This window comes from Pinus tabuliformis, chromosome 9 (assembly GCF_031772625.1).
Source record: "Pinus tabuliformis cultivar Carrire ecotype Pingquan chromosome 9, CPIR1, whole genome shotgun sequence".
In the NCBI taxonomy this organism is placed as follows: domain Eukaryota; kingdom Viridiplantae; phylum Streptophyta; class Pinopsida; order Pinales; family Pinaceae; genus Pinus; species Pinus tabuliformis.
Window position 1 is genome coordinate 1,442,018,994 of NC_142307.1, and position 13,797 is coordinate 1,442,032,790.

The 13,797-nt window shown below is 33.1% G+C and overlaps 1 pseudogene; it reads left to right on the plus strand.

Annotated features, from left to right (window-relative positions):
- The first annotated feature begins 4,054 nt into the window (after nt 1–4,054).
- LOC149153987 (protein CLAVATA3 INSENSITIVE RECEPTOR KINASE 6-like) lies at nt 4,055–6,317 on the plus strand (annotated as a pseudogene).
- The last annotated feature ends 7,480 nt before the right edge of the window (nt 6,318–13,797 follow it).

Sequence of the window (13,797 nt, forward strand, 5' to 3'; positions counted from 1 at the left end):
GTACAAAATTTTATCTCTTTATTGTTTATGGGAGACTTGTTCAAGCAAATACCCCATTACTAAACCATTTGTTATTTTGTTACATCCAAGTCTTTTTTCTTTTGCCCAATATGTCATTAAAGACAACCTTTGGCCATGTGCCCTCTTTCATTTGCTCAATTTTTTTAAATACATTATGACTTGCACCATAACAATTGCTTCAATAGGAGCAACCCTTCTTTCACTTAACAAGATAGCATAAGGAACTGCACTTTTAACTTTGAATTTGTTTATAATCAAATGCTTCTAAATTTTCTCAATTTGCTTCCATTGCATGTGGGATGTACTCCTCGCCTATAGTTCACAACCATAGAGAATCACCAAAATCACTAAAAACTAATAAAAATAAAATAATATTATACTTCATCAAAATTCAAAATTTTCTATCATTATTTTCATAAATCAAAATTACAAATATAATTAAAGATATTTATCTCCTATTAAATCTAAATTAAATTTCTAATCATTAAACATAATTAAATTATTTATATTTATATATAATGTGAAAAAAATTATTTTACATTAAATTTCATTTCCAAATATTAATTCCTCACTTTGCATCAAATAAGTACATATTTAGTAGATAACAATATCGTTATCCTAGTTTAACCACATTAAAAAATTATATAATTTATATATAAATTTATTAAATTTATTTTTCAATTATAAAAATCCTAAAGTCAATATAAATTACCATGTTTTATTTTAAGTTTAAGTTTTTGTGATGTGAATAGTAATATTAATTCCTCTAATACTTTGTATTAAATAAGTATATGTTTAGAAGATAACAATATATTTTTTTTTCTTCTTTTTCTTTTCTTTTTTTTTTCTTTTTTTTTTCTTTCTTTCTTTCTTTCTTCTTTCTTCTTTTTTTTTTTTTTTTTTTTCTCTGAATACGGCTAATTTTATTATAATACAAAAAGGCCAAAAATTACAGAAGAGTTACAATAGGGCCATGGCTCAGTAATCCTGCACACAGATTGTTCATTTGCTCAGCTTACATCTTCCAAAATTGAACACAGTCAAAATTTGGTTTACTGTCTTCTGTTATATCTGCTGCCTCTAAGACTCGAAACCGTCACTCTAAACATTGCATAACAGGGACCCGTAGACAAACATACATATATACCCATACGACCGACACATAGACAGACAGACCTATGCTGTCGAACTGATACATAGACACAGAAAACAAAGACAAAATAAAGCTCTTACGGCCTAGGTTGCCGAGAGAGAACTCCTTGTCTTGCTCATTCATTGTCCGTGGTGTAAGGCGCTTCCTCAATTTGGCACCCAAATTGTAGAGAGTCATCAGAATCAGAGAGAGGGACTATCGCACTGGAAGGCCGTCCCTGAACAGGCGCGCTTGGACCTGCAAGAGCTGGTGGACAGGCTATGGGGGAGCTTTCCCTGTCAGGCTCGCTTGGACCTGCAAGAGCTGATGGACAGGCCAAGGGGGAGCTTTCCCTTACCGGGCGTTGCAGGTCAATGATAGGTCCTGTCCCATGAACAGGAGGAGTATATTCCAGAGTGGCATCTGCCGGTTCTCTAAGAATGTCACAATGCTCAACCGTTACAGAGATAATAAAATTGGAATTAGCGAGTGTGCAGGGTGTCCGATACCTGACCATAGGATGTTCATCATGCCCACAATCCATTCTTCGTTCGCTCTCCATTCCTCTGCCGTGCCCGGCTCTATGACCCTAGAATTGTTGCGGCACAGACGTAACTTCAACAGAGGAGGAAGGAGAAGTGGGGGCAGGCCGCTGGGTGGTGGCCCGCCCTCGAGAGCCCCCGCGCCTACTGCACATTCTCTGTCGCTCACCCCTCATTTCTGGATTCAGAAGATGAACTCGCGTACAAGAACCTGGTGAGGAGGATTTAGCTAGGGCGTGGGCTGCCTTATTGAACTCACCACTCCGATTTCGCTGGCGTATGGCAGGCCCTGAGTTGGCTGCAGAGCATGGATGCTCTTGTTCCCTTCCCCACTCCGCCGAGTGATGCACCAGTGAAATAGCAGAATGCCAAACGATTGCAGTGGTATGCATAAATGCCAGAGGAATTCCGGGTGTATTAATCTCCATCGCGCAGTTTGCCAAGCAGCGGAGTATGGACGACAAGACCAGCATTAATGCCGGCACTGGTTTTACAGCATGCGAGCCTCCTTTACCTACCGTGGGGTACTGCATGTCACTAATGGGCTGACACCTGCCCATGTGACTCCCCATCTGTCCGCTACGCCGTTTAGACACCCGCATCCGGGATTAGAAGATAACAATATTGTTATCCTTGTTTAACCACATTAAAAAATAATATAATTTATATATAAATTAATTAAATTTATTTCCCAATTATAAAATAAAATATTATAAAAATCCTAAAATCAATATAAATTACAATATTTAAAATATTTTTCAGTTTAGGTTTTTGGGATGTAAATAGTTTTGATTTGATAAGAAGTTTGATAAAAATTTATGAAAGAATTGGTGAGATATAAAAAAAATTGAATTTTTTAATCTCTCAACTATTTATATTATTAAATTAAATTAAAACTGATAATTAATCACACTGGCCAGCTTAAAACACCAACTCGTACAAAAAATTGAGATGAATACAGAAAAATCAAATAAAAAATATTTAAAATATTTATTAGAAATTCCAAAATTGTTTAATCAAAAAATTTGTGATAGTTTGAAATATATTTAAGTGCAGGTGTATTCTTTGGCTGTATTCTTCAATTATCCATTTGCATTTGACATTGTCATGCTTTCTTTAATAGTAAACATCAATAAACAAACATTTGATCAGTTAATTGATATTCTAAAATATTTAAACTTTTCTGGGAGGCAGAGTTTTATTTTATTATCTTCCTGGATTGATCTCTGCCCCATAGAACTTCGTCAATGTCTATATGTTTTAAATGGGAGAGTTTCTCGATTGCTATAGGCAATCTCTTCATTGCTCTGCAATTCCATATAATCTAGTTGTGGAGTTTGGGCATTGTACTCTCCCTCCACACAACAACATTTGATGACGAAGAGCTTGATGTACTCTCTAACAACGGCATGTTCCACATCTCCAAGCGCTAGAGCATCGAAAATCCACTCATGCTTCCCCTAATCCCCAACTCTCTGACTGCATGTAGCTGCTCTAATGTCAATACCCTTAGATTTTTCAATCGTTCCAATGGTGGACGCTCTTCTAATTGGCTACAACAGATCAACCACAGCTTCTCCAGTAGTTCAAAGTTACAAATATAATTGGGCAAACTTATTCTTTGTTAAAATAGATAATTACTTTTGCATAGAGTTATTTAAAATTAGAGAGTCAAGTTGAGTCAAGTCGAGTTAAGACATATTTTGGGTAAAGTCGAATTTAGTGTGTGGTTCTATTTCAAGTTATTTTAAGCTAGTGGCTAGTTGGAAAATATTTAAACACCCCTCACCTGCTTCATTGTAATCAATCAAGTTTTTGTGTGATCAATAAAAAAGCGGCAACTGGTGTGTTATTGTGTGAATTATTTGTGTTATTTGTGCCTATCCTCCTCAGCCTTTCCAATAAATTACTATTAAAAAATCACAAATCCCTGGTACTGCAGAGCCAGTGAAGAAAAGGCCAAGAGAAGAAAACTAGGTTTAGTTCTTTTTAATTACAGAAGAAAATGTAGCCGCTCAAAAATTGGCTATATCTTTGGTCAAGGCCTCTTTATGTGATTTTGTCTCTCAAGTATTCTAATGCCTCTAAAAGAAAATCAAAAAGACCTAAAATATATTACATTGTTTGGCCCATAATAATCTGACTTACTGTATAGTGATGTGTGGTTTGACGGTAAGTCACATGGGCGAAGCCCGGGGAGATCGAAGTTCAAATCTCATTGAGTACAATGATCTGCTGTAGTGGCGGCTAGAGGGGGGGATTCCCCTTTCCCGTGAGTCTGCTCTTGCTAAAATCATAGGAACTTAGTATACTCGACTTGCAGGTGGTTGGTTATGCTCTTGGTGTTATAGTGGCAGCTATGAGGTTTGATCCTGGGTCTCCCATTGATTAGAACTGACAGTTACCGATTCACCATATGATTAAAAAAATAAAAAATTCACCATATAGTTAAAAAAATAAAAAATAAATAATGTGACTTACTGTATGTATGTTTTTCTCTGGGCAAACCAGGTGGCTCAACAATAATAACCTATCTGGACCAATTCCCCATCACTAGCTACTATCACAGGGCTTATTTTCCTGTATGTCTCTCTACTATTTTGGAGCTCTCTTATTCTTTTGCCTACAATATTTAGTTAAATTTTTATATCCCGTCAGACCAAATTACAACTATTGCTTTCATAACATGGGTGTACTGATTCCTAAATATTTCAGGGATTTATCATGCAATAATCTGAGCGGTTTTGTGCCAAGCATTTCTGCTAGAACCTTCAAGTAAGAAATTTTTAGGACACCCTATTTATTATTTTGTTTTATGGAAGCCTTAAATAATAGATGGGAAGTGTTTAGTATTGATTCCTTTCCTTTCCTTCTTGTTCAGTATTGTGGGCAACCCTTTGATCTTTGGACCGAATTCAACATATAAGTGCCCTGGAGAATTTCCAACGCCTATCCCATTAGTCGTTGAAACACCGCAAGGTAATGCCCTCAATTCAAGTTCTGCACATTGTTTTCTACTATATTTGGAGCATATGTAAACAGTAAAAGATGGCATCTGCTTTCAGGTAGAGTTCCTTCAAGACAATCTAAAAGTAGAAAGCTGGTCGTTGTCTTGGCCGCTATTCTTGGCTTTGTGTTTGTCGTTTCCTTGGACTTCTCCTTTGGTGGCACAATGAACAAATTTTCATTGATGTCAATCGTTTGCATGCAAATCCTTTTCATAATTGATTTCCTTTCCATTCCAACAATGTTTTTTAGGACGGGACAATGATAGATCTAACAGTCGTACCATCTTGTGCATCGAATTTTCTTGCAGAACAACACAATGTTGATATTTGTCTAGGGCATTTGAAGAGATTCTCCTTCAAAGAGTTATGTGTTGCCACTAATAAGTTTAGTAACAAGAATATTTTAGGAGTAGAAGGATATGGAATTGTGTATAAATGATGCCTACAAGATGGCACTGTAGTAGCTATAAAAAAGGTTGAAAGATGGTAATGTGCAGGGAGGAGAAATTCAATTTCAAACAGACGTGGAAATGATCAACTTGGCTATGCATAGGAACCTATTGTGATTGTATGGATTTTGCACAACCTCCAGAGAGAGGCTTCTGATCTATCCCTACATGCCAAATGGAAGTGTGGCCTCTTGTCTTAGAGGTCTATCCCCATATTGTTTATTAGTGTTTCACTTTTTCTTTAGCTCTGTTGGAAGTCTTCTTGAATTAGTTAGATCTATCAAGGTATCATTACCAGAGGAAGCTAATTAGATATTAGGTAACTGCAGATCATATTAAAGGGAAGCTTGCCCTGGATTGGCCTACTCGCAAGCGTATATCCCTTGGAGCAGCTAGGGAACTGTTATATTTGCATGAGCAATGTGATCCCAAGATTATTCACCGGGATGTGAAAGCAGCGAATATATTACTGGATGAATATTTTGAAGCTGTTGTTGGAGATTTTGGGTTAGCAAAGTTCTTGGATCACAAGGATTCTCGTGCTAATACTGTTGTTCGAGGGGCGGTAGGTCACATTGCCCCAGAATACCTTTCAACAGGACAATCTTCAGAGAAAACTGTTGTATTTGGCTTTGGGATGTTACTGTTGGAGCTCATTACAGGACAAAGGGCTTTAGATTTTGGTCCTACTGTAAAACAGACAGTTGTAATGCTTGATTGGGTGATATGCTCAGTTGGATGAAGCCCTGAAGTTCAATGAGATAGCTCTTTTTTTAAGTGGGAAAGCTCACCTCTTGACTTGTTTTCTTGTGTCCTTGTTTGACAGGTAAAAAAGCTTCATCAAGAGAAGTTGCACCTCATTGTTGATAAAGATCTTAAGGGAAATTTTGATAGAGTTGAGCTAGAAGAGATGGTTCAAGTTTCTTTGTTATGTACTCAATTTCAGCCTAGACATCGTCCCAAAATGTGTGATGTTTTGAGAATGTTGGAAGGTGATGGGTTGACAGAAAGGTGGGAAGCATTGCAAAAGATTGAAATCCCCAGATACAGAGTAACTCAGATACCCATAACATATTCCGAGTTGGTTGAAGAAGATTCTTCTTGGCTTGTCCAGGAAATTGAGCTATCTGCCCCCGTTGATTTCACAGGCTTGCTAACATTCTAATATCAATGCTTCCGTAGCTTCTTGTCTTTGCAGTTTTTGTTGGTGTCCATGGAAACATATGCTGGTTCGTTGTATAGTTAGCTTTGGCACAGTTAAATTATTTTGCCACGCACCAAAATACAGATACCCTTTTAATTGGCTCTCTCTCTAATCTCAGGACAACTTAAAACACATTCAATTTTTTTTTGTTGATAAGTTAGTAGCTTTGCTTGTAATAGCTGTGTTACATCCTTGCCTGACACTTCATTGGCAGCCTGGCTTATTTGGTATTAGAGGGTTTTTACAAAATCATTATCTGAAACTGGAGCAATGGTTGTTTAGATGTTTCAAAGTATTTTCATATGTTATTTGAATTAGGTGTGGACTAAATTTTTTTAAGTGCCAAACGTCCACCCTTTACCAGTATAATGATTTAAATGTTATGCTTTGTGTCCGAAAATGATTTATATTTCTTAGAAGGAAAGCTATAATATATATATATATATATATATATATAATGTGAATACATTCTAGATTGGGAGGTTAATATGAACCGCTTAGAGTATCATTGCATTGCAAGTAATTTAACTTTTTTGGGTTATAATAATAACCCATAACACTTTCCAAATTATACCCTAAAGGATCCAAAGAAATCTTCAAACAATTGTTGCCAAAGAATATAGGCTTGAAACTCCTATGCTACAACTTGTATTCATTAAAAATTTGAAGAAAATAAAATTGAAAATAATTCTATAAAGCTTTAAAAATATTTTACTTGTATTCAATCTGAATTACATTTATATCTACCAGCTACCCACATTGTACGGCAACATCTTGTTAATTGATATTTAAAATAATGTAACATTTTCTTGGAGGCAAAGTTTTATGTTATTATCTGCCTGGATTGCTCTCTCCCATACAACTTCATCAATGCTTGTATGTTTTAAATTGGAGAGTTTGGAGAGCTTTTCGATTCTGATCGGCAATCTTTTCAATGCTCTGCAATTCCATATAATGATGGCGAGCTTGATATACTCTCTAACACGGTTATGTTCTATATATCCAAGCGCTCCAACATCGCAAATCCACCAACTCTTCCCCTAATCCCCAACTTCCTCACTGCATGTACTTCATCTAATGTCAATACCCTTAGATTTTTTAATCTCTCCAATGGTGGACGCTCTTCCAATTGGCCACAATGGCTCAAACACAGCTCCTCCACTTGTTCAAAGTCACAAATACAATTGGGCAAACTTATCCCTTGGTAATTTTCAAGATGAAATGTCTGCAGGTTCTTCATGTTTTACATGTCCGGGGGAGATCCTCCACTACTTCATTCACATCCACAGTGGCAAATCTCAATACCAAGTGCTTGATCTGCAACCAAGTTCCCATTGTGCCCACTTTTATTCCCGACCTTGTTTCGTCTACTATCTTTCCCGGTTTGACACCCACATTGAGCTCCATCAAATTTGGAAAATTTGTAAACCATTCGACAAAATGACTAACAAGACAACAATTTGACAAACACCCAGCAAAATAAATTCAGGATTTTTGAGAAAAATTCTAAAGGATTTTTGAGAAAAAATCTAAGTGTCTAACTGCTCCAGGGCACTTGTCATTCAGTTTAATGCCACCAAAATGTTTGATTTTCAATCGAACTCATGCTCGTGCAAAAAAAATTTGATCTCACAACCAATTTATTCTATAAAAAATTGAGCCAAAACTCAAAATTCACAATTTTTTTTTTATTGTTGCATGTTGAAAGCATGGAGCAAATTTGGCCCCTCGCTCTACAAATGTTATTGATTCATTTGCAGGGATATATATATATATATATATATATATATATATATATTTAAAAAAAAATATTAGCCCCTAACCTAGCTGCGTTGCGTTGCACTGACTCTCGTTGGTGGCTTGCATACCTTGGTCGTGGGATGTGCTGCTCTGCGGGGGCCTTGGCTTGGAGCCCGGAGGCTTGCGCATATGCGCAAGGCCAACCATTGACCATGGCATGCGTTGGCCTCTTTTAGCCTCACACATTTGCTTGGGCCATGGCCTATGGCCGACCTACACATATGCATAGGGCATTTGGTCCAAAACATAATAAAACGGTTTTTTTTCAAAAACTTTTTATAATATTTTATTATTATTATTATTTTAAATTATTATTATTTTTTTTAATTTTTATTTTTAAATTATTTTTTAATAATAATAATTTTTTTTAAATGTTGTAATAAAACAATATATTTTGTTTATTTATTTTTATTTTATTTTATTTTTTAATTCTAATTTTTCCTTTATTTAATAAAGAAAAATAAACTATTTATTTATTTATTGAAATATCTTTTATTTTAATTTAAAAATAAAGGATTTATTTTAGAAAATTTGAGAAAAGTCTAATTAGGTATTTTTTATATATTTGAAATAAAGAAATTATTTGAGCAAATTTTGAGACATATCTAATTATATTGGAGATCAAATTAGAGCAAATTTTTAGAATAAATAATAAATTTAGATCTCCTAGTTATTTTTTCATATCTATGAATTTTACTGTGAAATTTCAAAGCTAACTTATCCATTTTTCTTTTATGATCTTCCAAGTTGCAACAAGGCGCAAGAAGAGAGCATACTTAGGATTATCATGTTTCTTTATTCTTTTGAATTTTGAAAAATAAATTAAGAAGAATTGATCTTTCAAACCTCAAGTTTTGCTCTTAAAACTCTACATGTTCTCCTTCACAAATGTCCCTTTTCTTGTAAATCTTCATGCCAATGGTTAGTGAATGAGGTGACTCTTACTGCACCACAAAATGAAAATTTTCAAGCAATAAATGAAATCAAATATCAAAACAAAAACTCAAAAACATGACCAAATTTAGTTTTATTTTCCTACTCTATTGGAAAAAGAAAAGTAATTTTTTTAAAGTGTAGGAGTAGTTCCAATGAAGCCATTTACGGATCAAGATCTCTAGTATCCTAACATCCAACTTTGAAAAATATACCTCAATATTAATTAGGATATGAGAGATCAATTGTACATTTGGATTAGGCGCTAGGGTTTGTTGAAGAATGGAAGAATGTTATGTTGTAGCCACTGTTTGAAACCAACCTTCAATGTAGCCCTTGGTTTCCAAGAAATGTTTGGTCATCATTCTAGATCTCCTGTCCATAAATGGATTAGAGTCAAAACTCTTATAGTACAAAAATTTATTGAAATTGAGATTGAAGCTAAAAAGGAATTCTAGATTGAAAGTTAAACCTTGTGTATACTTCCCCGACAACAATGCCAAAAATGTTTGGTATTTAATTTTCAGTTAAATTACTTGTCATTAAATTGTCAAACACGAGGTTTGCGAATTTGCGAAGTATACTTGCACAATATAGGCTAGGAATCAACTTTTAATTTCAAAAAGGAAATTCTACTCTATTGAAAGAAATTATAAGACTGAAATTAAATCTATTCATGAAAAATGTCTAAGATGAATATGCACATACTTTCTTTTCCAAAAGTCTCAAATTCAAAACTTGGAAAGCAATCTTTTAATCTATGAAATTGAAATGACAATTGACATGAAAGTGAACTTACTCTATTGACATGAAAATAAATATATTCTAATGACATGAAAGTAAATCTATCTTTATCAACAAGAAAGTAAATCTATCTTATCAACATGAAAGTAGTTTTATTCTAATGACTGGAAAGTAAAGACTTGAAAGTAAATTTAACCTAGAAAGCAACAAATCCTATACTAAGAAAGCATTGAATTTTTAATCTATGAAATTTAAAGGAAACTTATTTTGAAAAAAGTGAAAGATCAATTAAAATTACTAATGTGTGAAATCTCAAATTAGAATCATTCATGACTATTTATGAATCTAAAAACAAACAAATTGAAAAGTAATGAGTCTATGACATGAAAGCAATAATGCTTGACCTGCAAAAGAACACAAATGGAATGAGCGTAAAAGAATGTAAACAATGCATCTAATTAAAGGACCTAAAACGAATCATATAAGAAACTAATATATCTTAAAAAATGAAACATTAAAATACTTCTCATACTCATTAGGTGGCCATTATAAAGTGTGTGAGAGGTGGAAAGTTGAGAAAATTATTGATCAAACACCAACCATATTAAAGTGAACTACAATGGTATTCATTACACAATCATAACCATATTGTCAATCCTTAACATCTAAAACTCTACACTAAAGCATGAGAATAGCCCCCAAACTTTTCACACCCTATGAATGGAGTAGACACCTATTTATACAAAAACTACAATAACTAACTCATAAATGTACATCCACAAATCTCTACTAGATCCACAAACATGTGCTCACATATAGCAAGTAATATCTCTATATATTCTCTCACAAATATCTCATATATTTGATAGGAGACACTTATGAAAACATTCATGATCTTTCTCCATGAAATGTGCTTGTTCAATGATCTCAAATCTTCCTCAAATTTTCAAGAGCTTGAAAATGAAATTCGAATTTGATTCTTAGATGCCAAATATCGTTGTCCTGGAATCTTCAAATATGCCTACACGCATCACAAAACTCATCCAACTTTTATATATAAGTGAATACATGTTACTTTTCTAATATTTGACCATAAATTCACTCAAAATACCAAAATAAATGTATTAGAAAATAATGTGTCTAAACCCATATTTAATTATGAAGATGGTCTTATTGCATGGTTATGGAGCTATAGAATATGGAAAATTCTGAAGCAAAGTGAGAGAATCTCAAAGATTCTACAACTCTCCCATCCATAATCTCTATAATATCTCATGTGCATACTTGCCTTGAGAGACAATTAATTTCCCATCGCCTTGGAATACTTCCAATCCGAGGAAGTAGTGCATGATACCCATGTCCTTCATTTCAAACTCCCTTGAAAGGTCCTCTTTGCAAGATCTAATCGGCTGCTCATCACTAGTTAAAATCAAGTGACCATCAACATATAATAAAATAATAAAAAAATTACCTTCTACCCAAATATGATAGAGGTTTTCATTCGCTTCACTTTTGGTGAAGCCCAAACTGGTGAGATAACTATCGATCTTGGTGTACCAAGAACATGGTGACAACGCTTGCTTGAGTTTGTACACAAATTTATTTTTTATTATTATTATTTTATTTTTATTTTTATTTATTTTTATTTTATTTTATTTTATTTTTATTTATTTTTTATTTTTTTTTTATTTTTTTATTTTATTTTTTTATTTTTAATTTTTATTTTTTTTTTATTTTTTATTTTTTATTTTTTATTTTTTTATTTTTTATTTTTTTTTTTATTTTTATTTCTACTTCTACTTCTACTTCTATTTCTATTTTTCTATTTCTATTTCTATTTCTATTTTTTATTTTTATTTTTTATTTTATTTTATTTATTTTTATTTTTATTTTTATTTTTTTTATTTTTATTTTTATTTTTATTTCTATTTCTTTTTCTATTTTTATTTTTATTTTTTTATTTATTTTTATTTATTTTTATTTTTTTTGCCTGAAAGTTGTGATAAATAGGAGTGCAATTATTATTTTCTAACATGCCTACAAAGAAAGCTACTACACCAATTAAATCTATTGAAGGCTCATTCTTGACTCATTAGGGAAGTGAGGACTTAGAATTTAGGTTATCTCAATTAGAGAAGAAAGTTAATGAAATAAATGGTAGTGTGGTGAAAAAGGTGGAATCCTTAGGTTCTCAAGAAAAAATTAGAAGAGAAATGAAAAAAATGATGAATGAAAATAGGGAAGGAATAGAAAATAAGATAAATGAAAATAAGGTCAGAAATGCAAAAATCCATCGAGGAAGAAATAAAAGAATTTCAAAGCATTATATTAAAACCTCCCTGAAAGGGATGTGTAGATACAAGGAATCATGAACACACAAAGAATCATGGGATTGAGAATCAATCTCATTGGGGAGTATGTTATCATAATTGGATAACACAAATATTGAATTGCATAACCGTAATCATAAATTTTCAATCAAAGATCCACATCATTAGGGATTCAAGTTAGCACCAAGGAACCATTATATTTTAAATATCATTATGAGGAAGTTTGAAAGTAATTATAATACAAATTGTATTATAAGACGGATCAATGCTTTTATCTACTCCAAGTGGCATCCTTACAAAAGGTAAATGTTGCATCCAATGTTTTTAGAACAAGACTAACATGTATGGTATCAATGACTTTGTGAAAGGAAAAAATATGTTTTTATATGCCGACCCATTTTTATAGAGGAATTTATAGCACATTATGGGTACATTAAGAGAAATATATTCTTCATTCAATTGTTAAATCTTCAACAAAAAGGTCCAATTAAAGCGAAAATTCAAAAATTCCAAAAGTTGATTCTTAGTTTAAATAATATTTCGAAGGATAATTTGTTAGACCTATGTAGGAGAACTTAAAAAAAAAAAGCATCCAACTTGAAGTGTATCACTTTGAATTTAAATCTCTAGAGCACGATTTCAATTTTGGCAAGGAAAGTTGAAAGTAAAAATATGGGCACTAGAAAATCAATTGCTAATAACTATAGCAAAGATCATGCTCCCTCTCCTAAACTAAAAAGGTTGACTCCTCAACAAATGGATGAAATAAGAGAAACAGGACTATGTTCCAATTGTGACGACAAGTACAACAAGGCGCATAAATGTAGTGAGGGGAAATTATTCAACATAGACTTTGAAGAGGAAGAAGATCAAGAATTGGAATCATCACAAGATCTAGAGCCAGAAGAGACTAATCCAACAATATCTTGTCATGCATTGGCTAGAATCAATACTCCACAAATCATCAAGATAGAAGGATATATCAAAAAGAAAAAGGTAATAATGCCAATTGATTTGGGCAATACCTATAAATTCATCAATTACAAATTAGCGAAACTTCATAAATGTTTAATATATCCAACACCAGAGTTTCACGTAATAATTTCAGATGGAGGCACCATAAATTGTTCAGGGAAGTGCCATAGTATTAATCTCAATATGGGGGATTAATTGTTGGATAGTCCTATGATTTCAGTACAAATAATTGGTGTTGATTTTGTATTATGGGTCCAATGGTTACAACAATTGAGAACAATCACCTTTAATTTTCAAGACCTCTTCATAATATTTACCTCAAAAAGAAAGGGAATTGAACTTAGAGGTATCCAAGGGAAACCCTCTAAAGTTATAAGAACTAATGGAATGAAAAAATTACTTAAAAATGGGCACTAGGGTGTAATGTCACAATTATATTCACTAATTTTTCAAACATCAATATCATCTATGTCATGGTATCTCCATAAATCTATCAAAAATCATCTCTAGGCATTTGGATTAATGCCTAAGGGTCTTCCATCTAATCAAGATCATGACCATGATATTCATTTGTATCCAGGAAATGTGCAAGAGATATGAAGAAGAGAAAATCATACTGGAAGTAGAAATAATCCTTGAAACAAGGATTAAGTAACCGA